At 38.5% G+C, this 8,867-nt stretch overlaps 1 pseudogene; it reads right to left on the bottom strand.

Annotated features, from left to right (window-relative positions):
• Positions 1-2,319: 2,319 nt before the first annotated feature.
• On the bottom strand, positions 2,320-7,660 carry LOC116625182 (annotated as a pseudogene).
• Between the last annotated feature and the right edge of the window lie 1,207 nt (positions 7,661-8,867).

Raw genomic sequence — 8,867 nt, 5'->3', positions numbered from 1 at the left:
GTTGAAAACATATAAAAAAAACAATAATCACACACATGCATACATAGAACCACAGAGTGAATGGCCATGGGTGTATTTAGCATCAGAGTTGATAGTTCAGAAAGCTTTTTCACATCCTTATCCTTTTTATCACTTAAGGGAAGTGTTTTACATCTTTTGTGCCCATTTCTCAGATGCAGAAATTGAGGCTAAGAGGATTTCAGTGATTTGTCCCAGATTTTACAGCCCTAGAAATTACATGCATGTATTTTGAGATCTCATCCAGTATCCCTACTACCCAACATTTCCTTTTGTTTCAATCCTTTAATAGTTAACAATAGTTTGTTTGTTTGTTGTTTGTTTTTAAATTTTGGGTACATATGGTTCTAAGTCTACCCTGCATATATGCTTTTCATTCCATGAGTCTTTTTTCATTAAACTTTTTCATGTCTTTATGAATTTACAACTTAACAAATCCTTTTAAATACTCTTAGAAAGTGATAAATAGGCCAAGGAGCTCTGAATGGAAGTTGTAGTGAGGACTTTGATTCTTAAAGTAATTAGACCAGGTGAGTATCATCTCTTATAGAATGAGGCATTAACATCAGTAAAATGGAGCTAATACTATTTATCTCAGAGAGCTGCTATAAGATAAAACATATGTAAAGCCCAGAATACAGTGTCTTGCACACGCTGGGTGCTCTGCATTAGGTGGTTCTCTTCTCCTTTCCCCGTCAGGCTCTGCTACACTTCACAATTCCCGCTGCCTCCTCTGCAACTCCACACACAACTTTAATGTCCACAAAAATGGCTTTAGAACTACAAAGAAAACATTGTTTGGGAATAGCATTACAGAAAACACACACACAGCAGGACTGAAGACATACTGCATTTTACTCATATAAGAAAGTTAATGGCTTCCATTATGTCTATATCAACCCCTCCTCCTCACTGTTAGACCGTAGCCAGCCCAGGCTGTATTACCAGGCAGAGACTGCGCAATTCCAGAGATTTTTCGAATTATTACAAATTAGAATCCACGAGGGAAAGGCTCACTAGAGGACATCACAGGCGAGGTTATCATTTTTTCCTTTTGAAGTTGGGCCTCATATCTTTTTCTCATTACAATCATTACTTTGAAATATGATTTTTTTAAACAGTAATTTTCTAGAACAAAAGGGATAATACCATATTTCAAAAGCTTTACTGTGAAATTAAACCTTTGAACTACTGTGAAAGAAATTATTCCCTCAAGGCTGCAAGGCTTAAAGGTTATTAAAAATTTAATTTTAAGGAAGGCATCCAGGAAAAAAAAGTATATAAATGCTACTTAGAACTCAGATTGCCCAACTTAATAACTCCCATTGCTCCTTATTTTTAAATAATCTGGAAATGTGAACAAATGCACTCCATTTTTTTCAGTGGCAAATCAGAATGTCAACAGATGGCTGGCAGTGGTTCAGCTGGTATCTTCTTCTGCCTCCCCCATTTGACAGTGTGGAAGAAGTATTACACACAGGGTACACTGAACCCAGAGAATCCCCCAAATGCCAGATATTCTATAAAGAGCAAGTATCTAAACCACAGTATAAATGGTCCACACTGGTGTGATAGGAAGAGTTTCAATTTTCTCATCTGTGAAATGAAAACAATTTTCTTCATCCTGTGATAGGGACATGCTATTAATGCCTCCATTAAACAGACAATGTGACCTTACTTTTCTCACTTTCTTTGTACTCCAGTTTCCTCATCTGTAAAGTGAGAAAGATGACAGTACTTACCTCATCTACCTCATATAGATTGCATGGAGATTAAGTTAATTCATACCTATACAATGCAGGAGATAGCACCAGGCATATAGTAAGCACAATGTATTATTATTGTTATTAATTTTTATCCTACCATGTCCAAGTAATATAATGCATTCTTTTTTTTTAAGATTTATTTATTTTAGAGAGAGAGAGAGAGATCACAAGGGAGGGGCAGAGGGAGAGGGAAAGAGAGTCCCAAGCAGATTCCATGATGAGCACAGAGCCTGATATGGGGCTTGATCCCATGACCCTGAAATCATGACCAAAGCCGAAACCAAGAGTTGGACACTCAACTAACTATGCTACCCCAGGCACTCCAATATATGCATTCTTAAGAGAAAAGGGTGAATAGATAATAATAACTCCATGCTCTTTTTTTTTTTTTTTTTAAAGATTTTATTTATTTATTTGACACAGAGAGAGAGAGAGACAGCTAGAGAGGGAACACAAGCAGGGGGAGTGGGAGAGGGAGAAGCAGGCTCCTGGCTGAGCAGGGAGCCTGATGCGAGGCTCAATCCCAGGACCCTGGGATCATGACCTGAGCTGAAGGCAGAACTTAACGACCGAGCCACCCAGGCGCCCCAATAAGTCCATGCTCTTAAGGAGCTCACAAGCAAGTAGGAGGTGAATCAAATCAGCAACAGTGATTAAAAAAACAAAAAATGTAGTACACTAAGATGATAAATCAGAGGTATGCTCAAGGTTCTCATTTATGATTTGGATCTGCCTGTGTGGTGACTGGGTGGATAGAAGCTGAGGCATCTAGTGCCTCAGGGAAAAGCAATCTAAGCATAAAGAAGTAAAAGCTCATGGAGTATAAATAAAGCCTATTTCCCAGGAGTACTGTGGAAAAACATGACATAAAGGCATGATTCTCAATCCTGACTGCAATTCCAAATCATCCATGAAACTGCTTAAAAATACAATTCTTGACCTACTGAATCAGAATCTGCTGGTCTGGGGTCTAGGTATTGGCGATTTTAACAACATGTACAGGTAATTCTGAGACACAGCCACTAAGAGAATACACTTTGAAAGCACATTTTGTAAATAGTGAATCTAAATACAAATGTCAAATATTGTTATTATTGCTTAATATTTATTTATTTTTGACTGTCCTAAATTGTTTATTAGGTAAGAATTTTACAAACATTTCTTATATTAGTGGTAATGGTGGAGCTGGAGAGGATTGTGTCTTCACCATGCTGCCAGGCAAGAACCACCAATAGTGTGGTGGAATTTGTGACCCTTTCCTAGGCCACGCCTCTTGCAGCCTGTAGATGTCAGCCCTTGAATCTCTGTGTTTGTGGACTGGTTTGGTGATGCACTGGTTGTCGGGATTTCTTCTGATACTTTTAAGGAATGGACCACTGAGGATAACCTCAAAGAATTTGTATGTGGAATCTTTGCTAACCCAGTAAGAATTCAAGACTCTCAGAGCCCCACGGTGGTGTCCAGCTCACTCCTGTGCAACAGACTGAAGGCTTCAGGCCCACTTTAGCTAGTTAAAACCGTCATGAACAGGCTTGCTGTGGGTAGCACCCTTAGGAACTGGGCATTTGCAGCCGCCATATCACACATGAATCTGGCATATGATATAACCTTGCTTGGCCTGGTATCCCAGTCTGTGCATTTTATTGGGCCAGGTTGGGTGCGGGGCCCTGTGGAGGGCAGAGAGCTGCTGGTACTCCCAACAGGGCACCCTGAGAAGAAAGCGTGTTATATCGGTCTGCTGCTTCTTCCATAGCTCCTGGATGTACTTGTAAGTGCTTACCTTGGCTTACCTTTGAGCTGATGGCTGCCACCACATGAAAAGGAAAGAGCCGTTCTCCCACAAACCTTTTTGGGCCTACTACTTCTTAATATTTAAATACTTAAATATAGTGATCTCAAGTCCCTTACATGTACAAGTGGGGGCTTTTTGTTGTTGTTTTGTTTTAGTTTGGTTTGGTTTTTGTTGTTGTTGTTGGTTTGTTTTGGTTTGATTTGGGTTTTTTGTGTGATTTTTTGCCAAGTATGTCAACACACTGGTGCTAGAGGTGGCAAGTAAGACCATTAATGACAAGCACAAGAAGTTGGACTTATAAAACTTTTGCCAAGTTGGGAAATGATTAGACCTCGCACTTAAAATAGAGACTGTCTCTGTTCTTCTGTTTCTTAGGGAATAACCCATGTTAGGACAGAGATCCTCATAGAACTAATTAGGCGTCCACTATACTCAGAAAGAACCAGATTTGTCTGTCTTTGACAAGATTCACTTGCTGAATCTCACCTGCAAAGGTTCTTACCCTGGATCAATCATAAATTCAAGCTCTTCCCACTAGATTGTGTGCTCCTTGAGGGCAGTGACATTATGTCTTCTTCTCTAACACCTTGCACAGTGCTTGTCATATAGTAGGCACCAACAAGTATTTAGAGAGGAAGATTTGTTAAATTTTTCCTTCTGGTGGGTATAACAGGAATGCTATTTGGATCTCAACTCACTGCCTATAGGGAAAGGGTTGTTTCCCTATGTTTGTAGTTGTTAGCTTATTTTAAAAGGATGCTTGTGAGTGCTAGTGGCATGTACCTGGTATGATTACTGTAAACAATTATTTTCAGAGTAATGTGGATAAATAATTCAGTTCTGTTGTGTGCTTCCACACTAGGCAGGGGGTAAGGTCCATGTTTGCCCATCTGGGATATCACCTTGAACTTCTGCCTTGAACGTGAAGTTATTAAGACATTCTGTTTCTCTTTCGAAGTCCTGGGTGTTGCCCTTTCTTTCTTTTTTAACTAGAGTTCAGCAAAGCAAACCATTCATTATATATTTTTAAGAAAAATTGCAAAGACTATGCAATATGTATAACATGTAATTCTTTATTAGTGTGACTATTGCTCTCTTAAATGCCTAGTATGTCAGATAAAATGAATTTTCTCATTAACCTCATGCATGCCAACTTGTCAAATTATGATGAACCAAACAAGACTGTACCCAGAAATTGAGCTGCTATCATTGCATTTATATGGCTTTACCAATTAGTCTATAAATAACACATTTTTAACACACTTCAGAATTTTGAAACTAAACCACTTCTGAATGTTCTGAAATACAAGAATAGCAAAAAGACTATCCAAAGAAAGTAAAAGAAAATGATTTGCTCTTATTAGATGAAGTGAACATTATTTAGAGGAACAAGGGATCAGATGATCATATAGACATTCAACAAATATTTATTGGATATCTGATCTGTACATACAGTTTTCTTGGATGCAGTAACTGTGACTTAGTAAACAAGTTACTGGGGTTTTTCCTTCAGTAGAAAATAGTTATTTAGTAAATATAACACCTATATGCGTTATTCAGGACATTAGCAATGGAGTACCAAGATGAATAAGACAAATTACCCTGCTTATGGAACTCATACTTGATAGTGAAGTCAGATAAACAAATAATTAGAAAAGAAATTGGTAAAGTAATAGTAGTGGTGTGCAAACATATACAGAGACAGAATGGTAGCAGTTAAGGATAGAAAGATAGACACCAGAATAGGAAGGATTTGTAAAGTAAGAAATTGTTTGATATAATTATGAAGTTCAAGGCGTGTCTAAAGAATGAAAATGACTTAGAGGGACAATAATTCGTGTTTGTTTGAATCATAGTTTTTGAGTTCTGTCTAACATATGTTTAGAGGAAGCTCTGAGGATTGCATAAGAGATTGGCCAGGAATATTGCCAATGCTTAGTGTCTCATCAGTTATAGAGAGTAACCCATTTTTGTTTCCATCATGCCCACTGCCTTTTGGCAAAGACAGACAAAGGTGAAAGTTAACAGAACCCATCTTCTCTTGAAGGCACTTTAGAGAGTAACTTTTATGACTTAAGCCTCCCTTCTGAAGATTTTCACCCTCCATGCCCAGCAGACATATAAACTACTTTTTCCAACCACTTTTTGTCTTCTCATTAAAAAGAGTTCTGGTAAATGTGATTTTCCCCATCAAGGTTTATTTCCAGTGATGTTTTAGTGCCCTGTGATATTCTAATGTCCTTTATATGCCCAGTTGGTTTACCCATTAATGTGGATCTGCGAAGAACCACTGAAATCGGAAAGTGACATGACCAGTCTTGCAGTTTAGAATAGTTGTTAAAAGAGTTCATACCTGGAAGGTGTGCAGAACAATGCCTGGCATATAATAAGCACCAGTAAAGATGAGACATTATTGTAACAACCATAACTACTACCATACACTACTATCAAGTGAAATAAGACACAGATACACACTTTCCATCCCCACTCATCAATGACACAGACAAGGTCTGTCTCTTCTGCTAATGTGACCCCATGAGAACAGAAAGCACATCTGTCTTATTGACTGATTTATGCCCAGTACTTAGCATTGCTCAATAATGATGTGTGGAGTAAATCAAGAATAAGCTAACTTAATCCTCATAACCCTGAAGTTTTTTTCTGAGCTGATGTAGTGAACTAATGTCATTTTCCCTCAGAGTAAAGTTGGTACCCATTCAACTCAAATCTTATATTGATTTTATTTAAGAGTGTAGATTCTCATCACAAGTAGGAAATGAAAAGAGAAGCATGTAATTAGGAGAGGAGAGAGACAGGCATCGTCCAGTTAATTAAGAAATGATGCAACTCTGGCCCCCTTATTGTTTTAATAGAAACATTATTTCCCTTTTCATCCTGATTCAAGGAGGTGTGGGGATGAGATGAAGATTGCAGTAGCATAAGGAAGGAAGAGTCACAAATAAGTGGAGTCTGCAAGTATAGATGGTGCATCTGCGAAGCCTGGCAGTGGAGGGAAAGTGGTGGGCACAGAATGACAGCTTCATTTCCTTGAGAGAAACCAAACATGGCTCTTTGTAAATCTTATGTTCACTTACTTTTTGAAGGGATAATAATAATAATTAATTAATGACATTACAGGGCATGCTTTGGCTAAAAAGTAATCTGTACTTTAATGTAATATATAATATAGTAATACAGCCTCAGTTTCTCCTATATTAAATGGGGATATAAATATTCCTTCTCAAATAGGGTATCATGTATCATGCAAAGTGCTTAACATGCTGATACATACTAAGATTCGTGAATGTAAATGTTTATCATTGGTATGTCTTTATAAATAACTCCTGACCTCGGGACTGGAAAGGAAAGATTTATTAACCTCACTTCGCAGGGGAGGGAACATCAGCTGGGAGAAATGAATTGGCCTGACCTGCCCCCTCTGTCTCTTAACTGGCAAATAGAAGAGCCAGGATTCTAATTCAGGCTTGCATAAAAAACTTTCTTCTGACAAAATTTGGTAACTTTTTTTTTTTTTAGTTGCAGAAGGTTTTTTTTTTTTTTTAATTTGCCAATCTTGATAATGTACTCTTTTTTTCTTGTCTGCAATACATATTTTTAGAGTTTGTCAGGCTTTAGACTTTAATTAAAAATGAGCTCATTTGATGGTCAAACAGAAATCATCCCCATTAATAATATATGGTGAGATGATTTCTGTTTGAGCATCTTCAGGATCCTAAAACTCAAGGGCCACAAGGTTGGAAGGTGAGATGCAGAAAAATATGTACATGCATCCACATAGAAGGGGGAGAGCCAGGGAAGGGGGGAGATGTACACTAGCACAGGTGAAGGGACACCCCTGGAAGCTGGGTTGCTAGACAACTCAGTATCTGGGAAGGGGCTGAGCCAAGAACACATTTGCAGTAGTTATACTTGAAAGGAGTAACAGAGTCCTCTCTGCCTGGACAGTGAAAGGGCAAGTCACCGAAATGAGCAAAGGAATAAATGAACAAAGGAACTAATACTGTTGCGAAAGGAATACCTTGTCCATTCTATTATTATTAAATGCTAGTGGTGCATCAGACATTGCTCTACTAGCTAGATACTTTACATGTGTTATCTTTACTCTTTAATAATAATGTGCTGTCTTCTTCAGATTAGCATAGCTCCTGGGAACACAATCTGGAGATCTTTCATTTTTCTTGGGTACCACACTTGTCCAGATAAGTACTGAGTTAGCTCTTTATGAAAACTGGAGTTTGGCTTTACCTGTAAGAGGTACCGAAAAATGTAGGTGATTGGGAGTGAACAACTTGTCTCAAGTGGCATTTATTTTATTTTGTTCTGGGAGGCAGCAATATTAAAAACTGGTAGATGGGATTGTAGGCTTGACTCTGGAAAATTCTGACTTGGACACTCGTGAAGGTCACCTTCATGAGTGTAGGGAGGAGAGTGAGCATGTGATTCCCCAAACCTTCCCAGATCAAGTCCATAAATCCATGAAATGATTAGCACTGTGTCCTGAAATCTTAGTACCAGGCTCCTAGAACAGGAAAAGCCTGTTCTGCTTTGAAACTCTGCCTCAGGTGCAATTTTCCAGGCTGCTGAGTACAATCGGGGGTCACCAATGTTTGACCAGCTGATCATAGGTACTGACAAGAGGGCATGTGTGTTCTGATTGTTGTTTACTGGATGCTGCATACTTGGAGAGTTAAAAGGAGCCTTCAGTGGTGCCACTTTTCATCTTCTCCTGTTTTACTACCTCCTACTCAACTCCCTTGATTGGGTACACACAGCAGGAAGACAGGCGCTTAGGGTTTGCCCAGAGGGGCTTCATTGAAAAATGCCTCAGGCTTCCCTTACTGCGAATGGAGGGTGGAGGAAAAGAGCTCCCATCTGCAAATGCTTCTAGGAGCACAGCTCCAGAAGTACCCAGGCTTCTGTTAATACTTCTCCAATAAATACCTGCTGCTGATGGACTTAATTTTCCAGAATCAAGTTTAAACTGACCTGAAAACTTCAGATTGCTAATGAGTGTTAGGGAAAGTCTGCTTTGGAGTGGAATGGGTTCCTGAAGCCACTGTTTTATTAATCTGAGATCACCCTTTTTTTAAATTATTTTTCTCTAAATTTAGGATTATTTACAAAGATCCATCAAGTTTCTCCTCCAAAAAATGCACTGAGGTTCCAAAGAGATGTATTAACACCTTGCACACAATAAGTAATAGCTCTTAGATCTTCAAACTTTTATATCGGAGATATCACTTGAGCATAACCATGTATTTCTTTTAATA

This window comes from Phoca vitulina, unplaced genomic scaffold, assembly GCF_004348235.1.
Source record: "Phoca vitulina isolate PV1807 unplaced genomic scaffold, GSC_HSeal_1.0 scaffold74, whole genome shotgun sequence".
Lineage (NCBI taxonomy): Eukaryota > Metazoa > Chordata > Mammalia > Carnivora > Phocidae > Phoca > Phoca vitulina.
This window is presented reverse-complemented; position numbering and strand designations above follow the sequence as displayed.